Source organism: Oryzias latipes, chromosome 13, assembly GCF_002234675.1.
Source record: "Oryzias latipes chromosome 13, ASM223467v1".
Taxonomy (NCBI): domain Eukaryota; kingdom Metazoa; phylum Chordata; class Actinopteri; order Beloniformes; family Adrianichthyidae; genus Oryzias; species Oryzias latipes.
Genome location: NC_019871.2, coordinates 13335578 through 13356353, shown reverse-complemented (window position 1 = coordinate 13356353; position 20776 = coordinate 13335578). Strand labels below are relative to the sequence as shown.

The following is a 20776-nucleotide window of genomic DNA, read 5'->3' as shown; positions in this document are numbered from 1 at the left end:
TACAACTCAATTTGTGCCGCATCTCCTTTTCTTTTTGCTTGGTCTTTGAAGAGAACAGACGGTTCTGGATGTATTCTTGATAGTTTTGTCCGGGCATGATCTGTAAAGCTAAAAATGGAGATCGAGTTACATGTTTGCAGAGTTTGATACTTGGTAGATCTTTGCAGGTTGAAACAAAAGAATCTTTTTGTGCAGTTTGTGATAATTAAAAGAACAGATTTTCTGTCACTTTCATACAAGTGCTGCTCAGATTTGTAATAATTTTGAAAACTTTAACTCTCTATTTAGCAGTATATGTAATTAAAACTGATTTTAAGGTCCTTGGACATCTGGGTTTGTGGAATATTTGGTAACATCTGTGCTATAACAGTTTGTACAGATGTTACTGGTGTGTATTGTGCACAAAAATCAGCTCTTTGGTTTGTGGTTACATATGGCCATCAACTTTTTTTGGCCAATTTTATTTTATTTTTGAAATTTTTTTTTTTTTTTTTTGGCTTTTTGATTCTTTCTGTTGGTTTCCCCCAATCTGACCCAATTTCTTCTTTCCTCCTCTTCCCCAGTTACCACCCCTTCACGTTTTGCATCTCTTTTGTTTGTTCTGAAAAATAAAAGGAATATACAATAATAATAAAGTAATTTTTAAAAACAAATATTAGCCTGAAATACAAAAATAGTAAAAAATAATAATAATACACCTAGTGTGTCTAAAGATCACACAACCTCTATATTAGCAATTAAATCTGTACACAGAAGCTACTCAGATACAATCTGCAAGACGGTACAATAAACTATTCATTTTGCATTGGCAACATAAATACAAATGTTTATGTAAATCAGTATTTCAGTAGTCCTGTGCTGCTGTACTCTCTGTAACACGACAATGAAATCCCCCCGGAGAGCAGACAGCAGGAGTCCTGCCTGCTGATATCATCCAGTTTCCCATCGCCTAATCACGCTTTCACTCCCCTATATCCTTCCAGCGCAATCCAACAACCGTCGATTGTCTTTATCAATTAAGGTCCAGTGTAGCAGGCTAAAAGACAAGCCTTTAGGAAGCATTAACTACTTTTGGAGATGCTTTCTAGTAAATCAAGTGCATTATCTTGTTAGTTTGTCAATGGAAAATTAAAAGGACTCCAAATACGTTTTGCAATGAAGCAAAATATATTTATTTTTTGGCAGAAATAAGTGCTTGTTGGTCAGGGCTGTAACAGAGGGGTGCAGCGATTAGTATTCTCCCCTCACAACAAGGGGAGGTTCGAATCCCGGCTAGTTCCTTTCTGTGTGGAGTTTGCATGTTCTCCCTGTACATGCGTGGGGTGTCTCCTGCCACTCTGACGTCCTCCCAGTCCAAATACATCCTTTGCAGACTAATTGGTGTCTCTAAATTGTTCCCTTGGCGTGAATGTGAGTGGGTGTTTGTCTCTGTGCTGTGATGAACTGGCAAACTGTCCAAGGTGTACCCAGCCTTTGCCCATTAACCCTCAGTAGTTTCTGAACTCACCTCTGAATCACATCAACTGTTTACAATGGCGCAGAAATGACAGCCTCATTAGCATTGGTACAATTCGAAGTTCAACATGAATTATTCAAAAAGTTTTTAGCTTTGACATTTTTGCTTTAAAAAAAAACAAGAGTTATGAAACATAATTGTGGCACCCCTTGTAATAAATCCTACCTACCTCGTCTTTGTTAAGTTTATGGATTTATACTTTTTTCCCTGTGTACTTGTTGGATCTCTGTTATGTAACATAAAAACAGTTTGAGCTGAATTTTTATAATTTCTGTTTAAAGAAATGACAACATTTACCACTCAGAATTGAGCTTTTGGGAAATTTTCAGGTTCATTGTGGAACTATTGTGTAATATAATCACAAATATAAATAAGAAGCTGGGGTTGTACTAAAAAGATGGATATCAAGCATTGTAGTAAAAACTGCTCAAAAATGAGCCGCACTAAGTGTTAACTGGGTAGGCTGCAGCAACCCAGTGACCCTGAATTGGACTACTGCAGGTTCAGAAAATGGATGGTTGGTTGTTGGTAGTTGTCCCGGAAACAACAAAAGAAGATTTTGGCAGGAAGATAGAGATATCCATGACAAATCCCTTTAAAGTTCTCTGATATGTGTTGCCATCACACCTGAAGAAGAAACAAGACCTAAACTGGACTTTTGATTGAGAGGGTGGTCAAAGAAAGTTCACGGTGTGGCACCTCCAGCACCTCAAATCAATCACTCCTCCTTCTTTCTTTCATTTTTTTTTTGCATTACTTGGAAAAAGAAGCATGATGTCTGTCAAAAAGTCATTCGGTGGAATTTATCAGTCACTGAGGGGCAAAAAATGGAGGAACAGCCCGTTGTTGATCTTCAGTATCCTGGAAAGCTTTGCTCCATCTGTCTGCCTAACAGACCATCCCCATCAGATATCTGTCAGGAATCACAGAGAGGCCCATTACTGACAGAAGATAAGACCTAGGAAAAGACTGGCCCTCAGATAATACTAAAAAGTTAGGGAAACATCTTCCTTTGCCCACAAGAGTTTAGAAAACAAGGAGCTCCCTGACAGCCAGTGAGAAATTGAACCTGCCTCTGCTCTGTCAGGAGCTCAGCTGCTCCAAAAAAAAGAGAGAGGCCAGTAGTGACCTTGGAGGATTCTCCGTTGCACCTTATCCTCTCATGTTATTTTTTTCAGGGGCTGATGGTTTGAGTTCACCTTGAAAAAAAGAAGCTTCGGACCAGATGACAGCATGAAGCATCAAAAACACAACTTTGATACACGCAGAAGGGGACTGCACCGCCTGGTCGTGAGAAGCATTGAGCCAGAAAAGGTAAAACTTTAGGACACAACAGAAAAAGGACATTTCATGTTGCCTGTCAATACTTTTGTTATCACAATCATACAATGCATAGAAATAGGGGAAAGTGACCACTACACACATAATAATATATTCATATTTCTGTTCTGACTCTTACTATTCTTATAGTCTTATAGGTCAAAACGTGAAATCTAAAGCTGCAATAAATTAAATGCCTGTCTTTGAAGTCTAATGTTTATCCATCAAAAATGTCCTTTAATTAAAGACTTTGTATAAAAAATGAGGCCAAAAAAACATCCAGTCAGTAGTTAACTTCTATAAAGCTTTTAAGTAAAAACATTGCGTTTCATTCAGAAAGAAATAACACATTTATGTTCTCTTTTTTAATAGACACTGACATAGTTTGCACTAACAAAGTGAGATTCACTAGAGACTAAATGCTAAACTGTGGCAAAGCTTAAAACCAAGATCAGTGTAATTTTAAAGCGGAACCATTTAAACAGGAGAGTTTGTTGATTTTGATAAAAACAATTTATATCACAGCTGGGTTAACCTAACATAGCAAATAAGTAGTTCAAAGTAGTTTGAGAGCAATAAACATGAGCTTCACTAGTCTATGCAGGGATTGCTTTGGAGAGGTGGGTGGGGTCAATGGCAGCTGTTTAGGAATGACAAAAACTGTGGTAAATACATTTTGGTAAATGACACTCCAACATTGTTACACAGTTAAAAAAAAAACACTAAAACCTAACTTGGAAGGTTCAGATGAAGAAATAAGGGTTTGTGAAAGATTTATTTGTTTCTTTTGTGTCCCCTGGTGGACAGTTTCCAGAATACATGAAGCAAATTCAAACACACCAAGCAAAATGGAGCCATAACCGCTTTGAACTAAAAATGAAATAGAAATACATTTTGTAAAATCATTAGAAAAAAATTGACAACATTTTGGATGCCAAAATGGCACAGTTAATAGCTCTCAGGTAACATAATTATTGATCAATAAAAAAAGAGAAAAAAAAAACAATTGTTGTAAGAAAATATTGAAAATTGTAACAACTATTCCTGTCTTTTGTTTTGTCCTGTTTTATGTTTCCTGCCTAGGGACTATGGATGCAAATTAGCATCATTGCTATAATCCAGCATGTTTACGCCTATCATTGTTTGGTAGATGTCCATTAATGTGCACCGTCCCTATTAAATAAAGCTTAAATAAATAAAATAAACAAACATAGGTACACCTATGGGGTTAAAACTATAAGGAAAAAGGTGCAATCCTGTGAAATGCACAAAAAAACAAGTGAAAGCAAGGGAAAGCTGTAAAACACAACCTCCCTGTTGCAAATGGTGTTAATGGAAAGAAACCATTAAGATATCTCAAGTCCCCTCAAGGGGAAAAATGTTATTTTTAAAAGATCTCAAACTCACCTTGATGTTTTTGCAACATCTTTAGATGAATATTTTCAAGAACATTTATAGGAATTTTCTATCTGGCAAAAATGTGTATCAACCATTTTAAAAGAGGACAATATTGTGCACCAATACAACAGATTCTTTAGTCAATTTCGGATAATTGAGAACAAGTGTGTGTATATCCTTCGTTATTGGATCTGGCCAGACTTATGAGAAAAAGCAGAACAAGAGTGTCTGTAGGACTTGCTTTGTGCTATAGGCAGTCACTATTCCCACTGAGGCGCAGAAGAACAGAGACCACTTCATTTGGCAGGACTCTGAGCAGCCCCATATGAGAATTTGTCTTTGAAAAATCAAAAGAATGATCCTTTTCTTAATCGATTCTTTTCCATCTCGTTTGCAATGCTGATCAAAGAGTACGACACAGTCATTAAACAAGTCCAGAGTAGCAGATCCAGGAGCTATAAGGAATGTTCCTGCAACTGACTTGTGGTTTAAAATCATCTAAAATAAAAGGCTAGAGTTTGAAAAAAAAAAACACTCGAATGTTTGCAACTCTGTGTCAACACACATTCTCTCCACTTCTGCATCAAGCAGACAAAGAGCCACACAAAGCCGCTTGCGCCTTGAGACAGCAACAGCAGCATGCAGACTGTGTGATGATGAATAGAGATGTCAGAAAGCAACAATAGAGGTCGGATCCTTAACTGGCTGACTGACCTGCTGTCCTAAATAGAATGTGTGGCCAAACCATTGAGAATGGCCATCAATCTCAATCACAGTGATGATTTACTCCATTCAGAAGTCTGGATGAGTGAGGAGTGGCGGAACAAAGAGCAGTGTGCCCACTATTCCCGGGAAACTGCACGCACATGTCAGGGTGTACATTTGAGTCTGCAACTGTTCGGGAGCTTTATGGCGCATCAGTGTGTCGCCTCTGTAATTGTGTTTAGGCGGTCTGTCAATCCGCAGTGGCTGTATCTGCCTGCAACCCTAATACCTGCCTATAATATATTGATTTTTCCTTCCACACTGAAAATCCAACCAACAATTTCACTTGCTAACGAGGTGTGAAATGAATTGGAAGGGCAACACCTCGCTCAGTGTATGTACGAGCAATCGCAGCCATTAGACTCTTCGAGATTGGAAGCACGTCACATTCAGATCTTCACCATAATGTGTGTACAGCTTTTAAAATCAATTAGGTCGGACCAAAATGTAAAAAAAATGGTTTAATTTCGCTTTTATAGTGGCTGACGAGATCGTCAAGAGAGGTACAGTTCATTGATCAAAAAACGTTAAATCCAAACAAGCAATTATAAAGAGATTGTTGATTAACAATGTCACAACAACATAGTGGGGAAAACAAACTGCACTAAAATGTGCAGAGGAGGATAAAAAAAAAGCTGCTTGACACCACCAGAATGCCTATTTTGATGAAGATGACATTAAGGTTTGGATTGATTATAAACTGTAAAAAAGGGGGAAATAAAAACGGTGTTTTTTCTATTGTGACCTCTAAGGCTTTAATAAAATGCTACTGAAAGGTCTCGACGCTGAAGGGAAACTTAATTCGGACCCAGTTTCCCCTGGAGGGACTGGCTCCAGAAGAGCAGGGAAAAAGTTCAGTGAGTTGTTAATGAAGTTATGACCACAGTCATGGGTGAAGCAAGAGATCTTAATCGCCCATAGAAGTGGAACAGAGACTTTCCCCAGACCCATTAGGTCCAGGACGCACTAATTAGAGCGAAAGACGGAAAGGTTTGTAGTTTGTCCAATTAGTTCAGCTTAGAAAGATGTTTTGTGGTTGAGAGCAGAAAATGGGCTGTTCTGAGGAACATTTTCATAAATCACAAAGAAAGCCACCGGTGCGTTTCCCATTTCCCTAGACCCAAATAACCTGACTGCCACTTTTTCTGCAGACAAGCAGAAACGTCCAATGATAATTCAAGAGTTAGACAAAGAAAATGGGGGCTCAAGTTGTGTTGGTCCGTCCTATTGCCTGGCACAAATTCCCAGCCCTGTCACCTATCAAGCAACACAGTAAGGCGGAGAAAGGCCTTGTGAAAGACCTGCCTTGTGCTCATCTCCACGCCACAAAGTGCGCCGATGTCCAAACAATTTACTGCCCACAGCAAATTGGATCACTTCTACTGTGTTTTGCGCAGGATTTGCACCTGCTGTTCACCAACTCCGCTCATAAACAACTAAACTCGCAGCAATTGGGGAGCGAGGGGAAAAACAGGGTGCAGCAGTTGATTTAAGGAGCAAATTAAACCAGGAAGGACTGATAAAGGAAATGAGTCATTTGGTGAAAAAGTAGACTCTGAAACAGCAATTATTTCACCCACACCCACACATGCACGCACGCACGCACGCACGCACGCACGCACACATTTCACATCCACACAGCTGGTGATGGAAAACAGCAGCTAATACCAGCATGTCGTCAAAGTTTGACTTGGGAGTCGATTGCATTGCTCGCCAAGTCACCTGAATTTTGTTAAGGTCAAGCACCAGCTGAAATGTGAAACGATGAGGCGGGGATGGAGTGACAGCTCCACCCTAAAGGTCAGCTGATGTTGTACAGGCTTTCAGAGTGTAAGGAGGAAGAAAAAAAAGAGTTTTTTGAGGTAGGATGTGACTGTAGACCCTGAGACCCTGGCAGGTGTTGGCTGCGGGTATAAATCACATATTGATCTCGTCTGGACTGTCAGGTGTGAGTTAATGCTGCACCAAACTTAGACGTGGCCTCATAAGTCATCATTGCAGAAGTGGCCGGGGAGAAAGACTGTGCAGCCTCAGTGCGACTGTGTTTTCAACTCGGTGAGCAAAGTGTTGTAGTTTGGGAAGGTTTTTGCCTCCTGGGACCAGCAAAAATGGCAAAATGATTTTCTCACAAAACAAGAAAAAACTTTTAATTTCAGATGCATTATAGTATTTCAAGAATCTGTAAATGTGTTTTAACCTTATACTTGTAGTAATGTAAACTGATCTTTGATGTGAAATCCAGTTTACACTTTACAGCAATAATTGAGAACAACCCAGCATAGGGTCTGTTGTTGCTAAAGCTCTGCAATTTAGCTGCAATTTACTGTATCTGCAATTTTATGAAAGTAATACAGCACCAAAGATCTTACTTTTCTTAAACATTTCCTCTAGTCATAACATATGTACCACCAGATGTTAAACTTTTGTAAAATAATTAAATCATGTCTCAGATTTGTGAAAAATGTAGCAAAATTAAAGGGATTTATTGGAGCAAGCTGAAATGTTGGTTTATCAAGAACCTATAGGATTTCCAATTTAATTTATTAAAAGGTAATTTACATTACTTGTAGAATCATCTTAATTTCCACAAATACACATTAATGCATGATCAGCATGGATAACTCTCCATTTTGTTTCTGTTACATTTCTTGCTGCACCTTGTTATGATCTCTACCTGGAATAATCTATTAGAAATGTCACAGTTATTTCTTTTGAAGTGATTTTTCCAGGAAAAATCCGAACCTCTTTTCCTGACATGCGAATTCTCTGATATAAGCTGCAATAGGTAACTTTCTAATTATTTTCTTGGCTCCTAAAACATGCAATCGAAGCGAGCGGCTCTAATCTGCTGTGGGTGTTTCTGCTCTTGTGGAGGATAACCAGGTGAAACGTTTGGTGCTGATTTCACCAGATAAAAGGTTTGGTTCATTCACGAAACCCTGGAAAATTTCGTCACATCTTTTTGTGCTAAAATAATTAGTTTTAGTTCTATAATGTGTTAAAGATGGACTAAAAAATAGTCATTATTCCTATTCTTTTTTTTATAGCTCTAGATGGTTTCCTTTCTCTATATTTTACATTCTCTTACATATTTTAATAGAATTATTGTGTCATTTGAAGAGAAAAAAAGTGAATCATCATGTTTAAACATCTATACATCTCATTTTGGACAGGGACTAGCTGAATGACGATGATGCGAATGAGGACACAGCTGACAGAATTCAATCAGATCACAAAAGATGAAATCACAGTTTTTTTTTTCAGGAAGTGATTAAAGATAATCCACAAGGCCAGTACAAATGATAGAAAATGGGCAAAAAAACTGCAAAAAAATACCAGAAAAAGATCATTTGATGTCTTTCACTATGTCAGTCATGGTTTGAGGCTCTGTCATCTTAGTTAAAGTGAGTTTAAATTACTTCAATAAAGTATAAATGAATATTAGAAACTAATGATAAAACAGATGTTGATCCTTAAACATCATACAACAGATTTGTTTTTTGCTCAAAACGGAACCCTAGAGGATGAAAAGGTTTCTGCACAGAAACTGTAATCCCACTTCAGAGATCAGTGATGGTCACCAGCCACTAGCAGAGATAAATTCCCCGTCAGAAGCACAGCCAAAGACACCCTCTTCCCCATTTAGGCACAAAATTACATCAGGAGAGAAGCTTATCACTTTTGTAATGAGTACCCTTTTTAAAAGCACTCATGTGATCCCTTTCATTTGTCACATTCCTCCTTCATCACAGTCTCTCATTGAATCACTTTTTCCATTTTCTGTGGTCTTTCCTCTCCTCCTTGGAGTTTTTTTGGTACTCTCCATTCACCAGGTCTCTTCATCTGTCCTCCAGCCACTCAGTGCCAGTGCTGATGCTCTCTGCACCACCAGAAATGCTGCTGAAGAGGCTGCAAGGGTAAACAGGCGTGAGGGCATCACGCACACAGCTCCCTGGCAGAGAAAAGGGGGGCGAACCAACAGCAGAATATTGAGAAACCTAGCCTGACAAAAGAGATCTGAGAGCAAATGGCCCTTGCGATGGAAGTGTGTTAAATCATTCAAAAACCAAACAATAGGAAAGGACATCAACATAGGAGCTGGTAGGTCAATAATGGCCTGAGTGTTTGTGGTTGACTTTGTTCTGCACAATACAGGTGAGGTCAGGAAGGTAACTACACATCTGTTTTGTAGCAATTCAATGGACTTTAAAGAAGAGGCATTTTCTTCAGAGTTTCTTACTATTTGTATAAAGAAGTAATTTTCATGTTCATTTATGTTTGAAAACAGTCGGTACACTTATGTAAGGGGTTTTAAAGAAATGGAAGGTGAAGCCAGCAAAAGCCCATTTTCGTTTTGTATAAACACGCTGCAATTTTAATGGACACTAATGTCCTTAGCAGACCCCCATGTGGGGAGAAGGGGACTGCCGGTGAGGGAGTATGTTGGAGGCTTTCAAACCACTTTGCTCTTTTGAATCTGTCAATTTGGTCCTTGCGCACCCCCCCTCCCCCCCTAGCCGTCTCTCCTCATCTTCCCATCTTCTTTCACCTAAAGTTTGCTCATGCATGTTATCGCTAAGCTGGCAGCAGCAGGAGGCTACAGAGGGATTCTTCTACCTGAAACGCTCCCCTGGTTCCCATCCAATCCTGCAGCACTCTGTCTTCATTTTCACTGCCACTGGTCCTCCTGTCTCACAGCTCTAACCATTATAACATTATCACTTCCCCTGATCCAACATGTGTGTGTGCAATAATTAATGATCTCTCCCCACCTCCATATTGACAGGCTAGCTAGGTTTTCTGAGCTGGAGAAGCTCTGATAAGCACACAGTCAACTCCGAGCAGATGTGACAGGTTGCTTTTTACTCCGGCACCAACTGATTCCTTCCCCTTCAGAGAATCCAAAATGCCACAGCTAAATTCACAATCCTGCACCTTCATCTGCTGTTGGTGTTGCATTATGTGCCCCCAAAAGTGATGGTGCCAGTCTGGGCATCATCCCAGAAATGAATGCCAGGTTCCCAGTGATCCCGCAGTGACAATGATGTAACCTTGAGGTACCACTCTTCCACGGCAGCCAGACACAAACCAATATAGGAGACATGAAACCTTCAAGTTTGAAACATCCAGCAAAAAGTCCCCTAAAAAGCAAATTTATATATATTAGTGTTGATCTCACTCCCTACGGCTGAACATGCATACACCGATGTCCAAAAGCCTTAAATAAATAATTATATAAAAAAAAGAAAAACATGTGTAAAAATGTGGGATGTTTATACAAAACAGCTGTGCTGAAAGTCACTGATTAGATCTCTAACCCTGGTGCTCATGTGGAGGAGAGCAGTCAGGGCACAGTTGGAGTCAGATGAGTTGACGTTCTCAGGTATTCTCAGCAGGTAAAAAAACAAGCCAGCCTGATCAGGCTAAACAAGTTTAGCCTGATGATGACAGCAGATCTGCCAGCTTCAGACTGGCTCCCTTTTTTGACTGATGCATCACGCAGCTTCACCACACGACTTTAATTAGTCACACTATGACGTTTTTGTGTGCCATGATTAGGAAAAAAAAACACATTACTAAACACCACTTAGTAAATAATGCAAAGAAGGAATGTGTAAAGGTTGATCAGAGTTGAGCCTTTACCTTTCTGTGTGATGCAAAATAAAGTGCTTGCCCTTATCAGTTCAAGCCCAGTGACTTTTAATAAATGTTTAAGTGCATTTTCTTTTAATACTGAATCCAATTTTCAGGTTCCAGTGCTGCCTCTTAGTCACTTTAGACAGATTTTTGATCTAGATAGCTGTTATTAAAATGTCAAAAAGGGAATAAAATAAATACGAATAAACAAACAAATGAAAAACAAAAACATTCAAATTTAGCTTATGCAGGGCTGCTTTTTTTAATCAATCTATGGAGCAAGTCATAAACAAAAACAAGAAGAAAATTACAAAATGTGCATTCTTTTCTCCTAAAAGTAGGTCTATCTTTCTCTACTCCTCTATTTAATTTCTATTTATCCTTTTCCATACACAAAACATGATATAAAGTATGTGGGGACGTGGGAAATACATTCTTTGTAACAGAAAAAGCCCCATAAACACAACAAATGGTGAAAGCTTGTTTTTAAAAAATGATAACGTTTAAAAAATGTTCACACAAAAATAAATTGATTCTAGTAATTTTTCTACTATTCTGACACTTCAAATACTTTATGCACAGTATGTGCACACGCTTAAGCCTCTCTGCACACAGCACAACAAAAAACCAATAGAACATTGTGGAGGAAGCAACAAATTTTACGATACACCGTCCTGGGGTGACAGGTTAGCAAGAGTGGAAAATAAAAAAGCATAAGAAAAGAAATGTTGGAGAGGAGGCGGAAGAGGGAGGTGGTGATGGTGGAGGGTGGGGTTGGAGAACAATGAGTTTTAAACAACCTCCAGCATCCTGCCCCAGTGTAAAAAGAAGGTGGGGTCATGTGGGGTGATGGAGGTGGAGCTGGGGCTGAATTCTAATCTCAACAATAAGGTCAAGTAATCCCTATCGGCTGAAATGTCACTGTTCCCTGTCCTGACATGGCTCCCCGCGCGCCGCATCCCAACAACCAGCTATCGATCACACACTAATTAGGAATAGAAAAGGCCTGCTCTGTGATGCGAAGGATCCAGTGGACACACAAACACCGGCTCAGGCACTCAATAGATTTTAATTTGCTTTAAATACACATCCACAAGAATACTTATGTGGCTCAAGTGTTTGTCTTTAGATGCTTATAGATCCAACTGATGTCAAACAGCCAGAACAATAAGAGGCCCCCTGCCGTGCGCCCCCAGGTGGTCAGCAGAGGGAAAAACAAATTAAAAACAGTTTGTACAGACTTTGACTGAATTTTCAGGCTAACAGTGGGGTAGTGTTTTTGGTCTTTGTCTGTGTGTTCAGTAAAGGAAAAGGGAACATTGTAGATAAATCTAAATTATAAGTAAAGCAGACACCTCTTTGTATCTGCTCTCTGCGTTACCCTTGTGCTATCCTAGGCACTTTAACATTGGGAGTTGGGTCATCTAGACCCACTAGACACTAGACACTGAACCCTTTTTCTTCAATGATTTGTGATCTTCACTGGTGTCCATGGATTACATGAAATCTTTCCACCTTTATCCTTCTTTGTCATAGGGAGAACACGTCAATGTAAGGGTGGGGTCATCTAAGATAGCACAAGGGTTAAACAGGGACCACTTAAGTTCCTTCATTGCTCATGGTCCATGGGCTGACAGAAAGGAAGAAATTCTTCTGTGGCTGCCACATGAATTCAGCGATTTCTTGCAGGTCATCATGAAAATTCAAAAATCAGAAACAAAAAATGAAAAAAAAAAACTTAAAAACAAGAAACTGTGTCATTAAAATATATACAGTGTCTTAAAAACATAGTTCTAAAATTAAACATCTTGACATCTATATAAACTGCCAGCAAAAATAAAGCTGATACAGCCAATCCATCTTATGTATGCAGACTGATAATTAAAACTCTTAGAGGAGCATAGAAACGTATAGATTATTGGGCTGATCACCAGGGAAACATGGCAACAAACATAACCTGCTGACCTCCCTTTGACCTTGTTTTAGCCTGTAAGTCTTTTCTGTAATCAGTTAGAATTGCTCCTGCATACATTTATGGGCAGCAACAGTTTGCAAAATTACACATAATAATTTAAAAACATATTTATGGAAAAGAAAGTAAATAAATATTTTTTCCTTTGTTTTGAATTGAAAGAAATATATACATATATAAAAATTGCAGTTAAGAGCCTTTTCCTTGATTTTTGGTCTTTTTCTGATCAGTTTTTCTCCATATTCTAATAGTCTATGTCATTGACTGTACTGCATATGAGAATTGGACTGAGTGACCCCATGCACTCCAAACAGGAAGTACCTGCTGTTTTCAAGAGGCCAAAATCCCATATACGTCTTTGGAGAAATAAACAGATATTACTCAGTCAGAATTACCAGTCTTGCTATCATTTTGTGTAGCCCACTTTCAGATGAAAAGGTGTGGGTTTCCAACAAGCCTACTCCTGATTGGCGAGAGTGGTTGCCATAGAAATGACGACTCAGATGGACTCAGACCAATCACTGTTTACTCATGTCATCTGTTGCCAACGTGAGGGTGTCCATATTGCAAAAAAATGCCATCTGAATTGACTTTGTTTGGTTGGAGCTGGACGTAAACCATTTTCTATGAGTGATGTCACACCCACCCGGTTCATTTCTCATGGTTCATTTCTCTCTCAATGGTCCTTCCCAGACTATCCCAGATAGCTCAGGGTGAAGGCAAGGCACACCCCAAAAAGAGAAAATAGTCACACACACTCACTCAAGGGACAAACTAGTCACCAATCAACCAATGAAGTGTGTTTTTGGCTGTTGGACCGCAGGAAGTAGCTGGACTGCCTGGAGAAAACCCACGCATGCAGGGAACCCAGCTGGGATTCAAACCAGGGCCTACTTGTTGAGTGACAGCACTGCTAACCACCACATCACTGCACAGCCCTGAACCTTTTGCATATCTCCAGTAGCTTGCTGAATTAGAATTGTTCTCCTTTCTAACTGACACCAGTAGATTTTACCACAGAAATGCTCCTATTCATACATTTTGAGGTAAGTATGTTTTATATTGGAAATCTCTCGCTTCCCAAGTCTTTGCCGATGTACTGCAGCTCTACCCTGAGCCCTGTAATCTATTAAAACCTAACTTCCCACAAAACCTCACCCACAAAATCTGCTTCTGCTTCATTTCTAACCTTTTACACCTCAGATCTTTGGTTCCTGTGTAGGGTTCAGAGAGATTCTATCCTTTAGACAACATGTTCACAGTTTTACTTAATTCACTAAAAAGAGTCAGACATGAATAATGTTTTTTCTCCATCCTACCCACCTCACATAAAGTAACATCTATATAAGAGTGACAGCACAGTGTGTGCATGTGCTTGTTTGAATTATAATGGTTTTAAAGAACAAATTCAAAAGGAAGCACAGGACACGATGTTAGACAGATTTGGTGTAATTGTGATATGTCAGCAATGTGCTGTACAAAACTGGGAAGGAAAGTCCTGCGGAAAAGGACCGTTTAAAAGAGACAGGCAGAAAAGTCTTTCGAGAAGTTACCAGATGGAATAAACTGCGGATTATAAAAGGAAGTGAGACAAGCAGTAAACCAGAGGCCTGGAACAATGTACAAAGAGAAATGCACTAAAGGGAGAACAACCATCCTCAGGCAAGGGGGAAAATGGCTTGGTTGGAGGTGAGTTTGTATTCATATAAGTGTTGCTCTAATCCATATGAAGCAGTGATTGATGAGCCTTGCAATGGTGACATTATTAAACTGATCCCACTCATTAAAATTTTAACTACCTGGGTGTTTTGGTCAGAAGGGCAAAGGGACGGAAGATGCCAATGTGTTACAAAGGTATTATACTTTTTATTGACTTGGGCGGCATATTTTCATCCCATAGGGGCTCTTAAAGTGGAAGCCAATTTCCACATTGGATATAGAAATGATGTGCTACACTTCGATGGCATCCAGGATGTGGAATACAGCTTTATCTTCTATCTCAATTTTTCAGCCTCACGTTTTTTCCAGTCAATTACACTGATTAGAGTTTTTATAACAAACACCTACAGGCCTGCTGACTAAGACATGGATAATCCATGCATCCACAGAGGATCACAAACTGCAGTTTATTACTCATACGATGAAGGCTTTATATGATCTGCATACACACGTGCACCAACGCACTGCTTGGTTTTCATGCATTTATTCATTTATGCAATCTAAAAGAGCTTAGAGACGGACAAAACACTGCAAAAATGGGCTGTGAAATCCCAAGCGCACAACTGCGTGAAACAAAATGCAGCGGAAGTTCTTATGACTCTAATCACAATTATACAAGTCCTGTCTGTCCCTGTCGCTCGCAGACAAATGGATGGGTAGATTAGTTTTGCACTTGACTGGTTTTGTCTGGCAGCTCTCGCCGGTACTCATGTCATAAGCCGAGGAGAAGTTCACCACTTCTCCATATCTGCTCGTGGGTAGACAGACTCATTTGGTTCGCAGTTTTTGTCATCACCATCCTGCCTTCCGCTCCGTGCAAACAGCAGATGAGAGAACACATAAATGCTCCTGAAAAGTAAAAACACGCCTTGCGCACAGCCACAAAGAAGATGAAGGTTATTGCAAAAATGGATGCAGCCATGGATGAAGAGGAGGATGTTTGGGTAAAAGGGCGATAAGCTGAAAGACACACAAACAAGAGGGAATCATGGGACGGAAAAATTTACATTGCACTAGACAGAAAAAAAAGAGATATTGTGCCATTTGATTTGATGAAACTTTATCCTTGAACAAAGGCTATGACACCAAATCTGTGTTAGTTGATATACTTTTCATGGCAACCATAACCATATGAAAGCAGACAGATTGCATATTTTGAGTGGTCACCAGATTTCACTTCCTCATACTGCTTCACACAGACCAAGTTATGGGCAACAAACAGGACATTTTAACCGGTCTGTCAACTTTTCTGACACACTGCATTCTGCAGCTGTAACAGACAGATACACAAGTTCTGTTGAGGCTAAATGGCATATATGTGGAAATGTTGACGAAATAATAAACTAGTAACCCAGAAGATTCTAAATACAGGAGGATGTTAAGAAAAATTGACTTATTTTAGAAATATTCATCCAAAAGAAACAAACAAAAAACTCTACAACCTACAAAGTAGATTTAACGTAGGGGCGGAGCTACATGTGGCAGACGCCTCTCTAGCAAAAAACTTTCACCCCAATTTGTGAGCCAATATTGGTATAATTATTGAGAAAGGTTAAGAAATAAAGCGTCTTTAAGCACTGCAAAAATAACAAAAGCTCCTTAAAGCAATTGCTCCACCCATACTGTGTGTCTGCTGGCCCATTGGGACTGTCAGCACAATCTGTGCTGTTTCCGAGCTAAGGCAGGAGAAACATTCCTATTTTTGAATAAAACTCAGTACTACCTCATCAATGGTAAAACTGTTTAAAATAAGGTCGGATAAAGTTGAAGAGGATTTCATGTAATCCACGGACACCAGTGAAGATCACTGGTGTCCGTGATCACTGTCTTGGGGGTCCAGATGACCCCACTCCCGATGCGAAAGTGGCTTGGATAGCACAAGGGTTACCATAAAAAACGTTTAAATATATTGAATCCTAAATTCTTCAAAGTTTTTTTGCACAACTTAGTCTATGCAAAATACACTTTGACAGGTCTCATGAAATTTTTCACGTGTATTTTTGGAAAGACCAGACAAACATAATATTACACAACAAAGTGCAAATTCTGTCACTGGGTGGCTTTCCTGGTTGTACCTGAGACAAATCCAGTTGAGTTGTACAACACTTTTCTGTGTACTTTTTTATTTAGATAAACCTTGAACCCCATGACTTCTAAATTAAATTACAGCAATAAAAACATAAATAAATAAAATACTATGTTTTTGCTTTCAAGTAGATGCTGACTTAAGGTTTAAAGTGGTTTAATGCATTTTTGCATCAATAGGCATCAAGGGGTTAAACTTTATTTCTAAATGTTATTGGTACAGAAACAAAAAAATGTCTAAACATGCCAATTTAAATGTCATTAAGACGTGATCCAACGGTCTTCTTAAAAATATTATTTCTTCACCTGGACCGAAAAATATGGCCTTGCCACAGGGTGGTGACCAAAAAAAACAAACATTGCCAATTTCTTTAGTGATAACCAGCCTCATATTATCTTGAATCTCATATCATATTATCAATACAGTATTGATTTAGTGTTCTGCAGGGCTATTATGATGAAATGGATACTAAAAAAGATGTATGCATGCACGGAAAATGAGGAAGAATGATGGCAGAGGTTCGTTTATTTGTGTTTGTTTTGACAGATAAACAACAAGATCATTAAAAAATCCTGCAATAAAATGTTGGAATTTTTGATGCACACAGACATGCCAAAGCTCTTTTTCTCTTTTTTTGTGTTTCCTTCTTCCCAGAGATGAAGGTGCAGCTGCAGCCGGGCAAACTGGATAGTATTTCAGTCGTCTTCCAATACTAAGAATAGTCAGCCATGTGTCTGAAGCAGCAAAACATGGAGAAAGCAGCTCACACCCTGAACAACCTTTGCCCAACAGCAAAAGATTTTCTCTCTGCAACATGTAAAAAGTATTTTTCATTCATGCATGCATTCAGAAAACCCATCATAAACTCCTTCGTTTACAGCCACTGCCAGGTTCCTCTCATTCCCCTCCTCAATCTTACACAGACCCCATCTTTTCCTCTTGAAGTGCCAGTGGCCTCTGGGGGGACAACAACGGACTGCTGGGTTGTCAGGCTGCAAAGCCCTTTGAGATGGAAGGGGTGACAACATATGTCCCCTTAGGGGTCCATAAGGGATAGTAAGAAAAAGCAGAATGGAAGGACAAAATAAGAAGCAAAAGAGGGGAGAGGTGAGAGGAGATATTATTTTGATGCAATTTAACAACACGGAATACACAATTTTGACTGAAAATCAACCATTTTAAACCTCGTCTTTTGCTGTTTTTTTTCCCTAAAACAATAAAAAGTCTGTCTATCCAGTAACATTGTTCCCTTTAATGCAAGTTCTACATTTCTTCTATGAGAAACAGGAAATCACAGCTGTGTAATGTGAAGGGGAAAGAGCTCACATTTGCCATTACTGTCATATATAATATCTGTTAAAGGGTCGAAAAGCTCAGCAGTTACAAAGAGACAGACAGAATAGGGAAACGCAGTGGGGCACTTGAGAGAAAAAGCCGGCTTTTGACAAGCCAACATACGATTTCAAATACACAATGACACAAGCTCTGAGTCAAAAATAGAAAAGAAAGGCTCAGTAAATACAGCACGGCTGCTTCTCACAAGATATGCAACAATACAGTGTACAGCTTGTGTGAATGTATCTGCTTTATTACATGTGTTTATGTGTCAACTGCCTCCAGCCTCTGAGCTGGCCAGCTTCTCTATGAGGCCCATCTGTGTAACCATAGTGATTGAGCAGTCTCTGTATCTTCTCTGTGGGATGTGAGTGAGTGTGTGCGTGTGTTACTTTTTGTAATCTTTCCATAGAAAACAGCTCACAGGTTGCATGATGAATTCATCTAAAAAGCTCAATAATTTTGCTAAAACTGCCACTGGCTAGCAGCTTCTGTCTGGAGGACATTTGTGCCAGTGTGTGCGGGTGCATGGCTTTTGGCAGCTTTGCATCATTTGAGTGGAAAGGGCAGGGTGACATGCGCAGGGAAGCTGCTTGTTAAACTGAGATAGAAACAGCGTGGCATGTCAGCAGATGTACACACATACGGACCAGCTTCATTTATGGGGTTTTTCAAGTAGCAGTGATTAGTCAGTTTTAATCCTAATGTCAGTGTGCACAGTTGACCAAAAATAAAGTTGGTAAAGTTGTACCTTATTATTTTTGCCCTTGAGATTTTCATTGTTTCTCTGTTTTAAAAAAAATGAAAATACACACCCATTTATGAAGCAATTTGCAGTTTTTCAGTCATCTAACCCTTTTGGAAACCCATCGTTTCTGAGATGTTCTTCTCATTGTATTTCCTGGTGTCATTTAGTCTCATTGGATTTTAGATGATGGGACTGGCAGATTTTTGAGTTCAAGCTTTCAGGGAGCGTTGTTCCAGGAGGGGGGTTGGAGGATGGATGGTGTGTAGGTCCCCAGTCACCCACTGATAAAAATAACCACAGTGGTGGCTCTGTGGGGTGGGGCTGAGGAAGACGAGACGATGGATCCTATAGTCAACGAAGGAACAATAAAGGCACAACCCTGAGATAACGTAAACACAGATCATAATGTGGTTTCTGTTAAAGGTGCATCATATATTTTTGGAACAGTACGACTTGATGAATGATAGCATGAGAACTAAAAATGTATTTCCATAAATAAATCATGATAAAAGAAAAACAGAAAATGGATAATAGGTTCTGAAGTGCAGTGTTTTCTTTCTTCACTGAAATTTACTTTTAAAATATAAGTTTGCAGATTGCTGTAGAAAATTAAGACTGAAAATAAAATAAAAATACTATTTTCTGAACCATAAAGAGCAATTATAAACATTTTTTTTAAATGACAGAGCACCTTATGAATGCATTAAGACTGGTTTTGCTTACTGATGTCAAAGTGATTTTAAGAGATACATGGCATTCTGTCTAAATGTTTGGTTGGGTATTATTGTGAATATACTGACATGGCTAATGCTTAGCGGTGTCAGACCCCGCAGCATGTTTTGCCTGCTGCTGTGTTTTTTTTATGCTAACAAGGTTGGGAGTTACAGGTATTGTAAATATACTAACGCTTCCAACGTGTAGCATGAAAAAAACAAATTCTAGAGTTACTGTGAATGTACCAAATGTTTTGTCTTGAGTCGTTCTATACCAATAAATTCATTGTAGATGGTTATCTTGTCAACTCTTGCACTTTTATGTTTGTCAGGCCATCCGATGGTACTTGCGCACATACCGCGGAGGGCCATGGCTCAGGAAAAAAATGAAGACCAAGGTCAAGACAGCTGTTTTATTTTGTGTCACACAGAAAAAAAGACCCATTGACACCAACCCAGAGTCGTCCTCCATTCACACTGGAACACAACGCAAATAATAACAGGGAAAGTAAATCACTTGCATTATATTTACATATGAAATAAATGTCTATGAAGACTCTCATTCATCCAGGTTGGTTCCATTGTAGTAGGTTTAGGGGCTGTCATCTGGACTTGGTTTTTAACAGCTGAAAGAGATGACCAGTTTGGGGAGGGAGTCACTGGCTCCCCAACCCACAGCTGAGGACAAAGGACTCTTAACGACCCGAAACCATGTAGGCTAAGTTGACAATACCATCCAGTTTCAGGTCTGACTCCTCCCCCATGAGCGCATACATACCAGCTCCTCCACTAGCTATTTCAGAATTGACAAAGCCTCTTGGATAAGAGGTGAAACGTCTTCTAACTTTAAAAACCAAGTCCAGATTACAGCCCCTAAACCTACTACATATGAAATAAATGTTAATAAAGTCTGACTGACTGACAGACTTATCTCTGACTCTTTTGTCTCACTTAATGCGCCTTATAGTTTGGTGAGCCTTAAGACATTGAGACAAAATTTTAAAAATAGACCATTCATTGATGGTGTGCCCTTAAATCTGGTGGACCCTTAGTGTAGAAGTTGCGGTACTAAATATATTTCTCTTATTTATCCTATCAACACATTTGATTTTCATTTAATGACCTTTAAATAGACATATTTACCTGATTCCTAACTTGTTTGGGTTTTGTTGCATTTGTCAAACATTCACAGCCCTCTCCAATCAGTATCAGTCAGTAGTAGGTTTATGCATGAATAGTTATGTCAGTTTCTGTGAGGACTCAAAGACTGGACCTGAAGTGGTGAACAGCATCCACTCTGACTTCAGCTGGGAGCGTCTGCTGCGCAAAGACAGTGAAGATTGGTTTGCTCACTGAACTTAATGGACTTTACTGAGTGCACTGAAGACAGGGGAGAGAAACACTGTAAATACTACAGCCCCCATGACAGCTCTTTGAGAAGAGTACGGCCAACATGGGATTCATGTCAAAGTAAAAGTAAAAGCCCAGAAAATTCCAAAAACTCCAAACATTTCTTTCAAACATTTCCACCAGTTGAAAGCTCATACACTGACACTATATACTATGA

The 20776-nt window shown here is 39.3% G+C and overlaps 1 protein-coding gene and 1 long non-coding RNA gene across 3 annotated transcripts in view; one reads left to right on the top strand and one right to left on the bottom strand.

Moving 5' to 3' along the window:
* LOC101173401 (schwannomin-interacting protein 1) overlaps nucleotides 1–20776 on the bottom strand; it is a 246977-nt gene that overhangs the window by 41852 nt on the left and 184349 nt on the right. The window lies entirely within an intron of this gene.
* On the top strand, nucleotides 495–19508 carry LOC110016211. Its single transcript, XR_002874446.1, has 2 exons — nucleotides 495–2830; nucleotides 17068–19508. It is a non-coding gene; the product is annotated as an uncharacterized LOC110016211 (long non-coding RNA).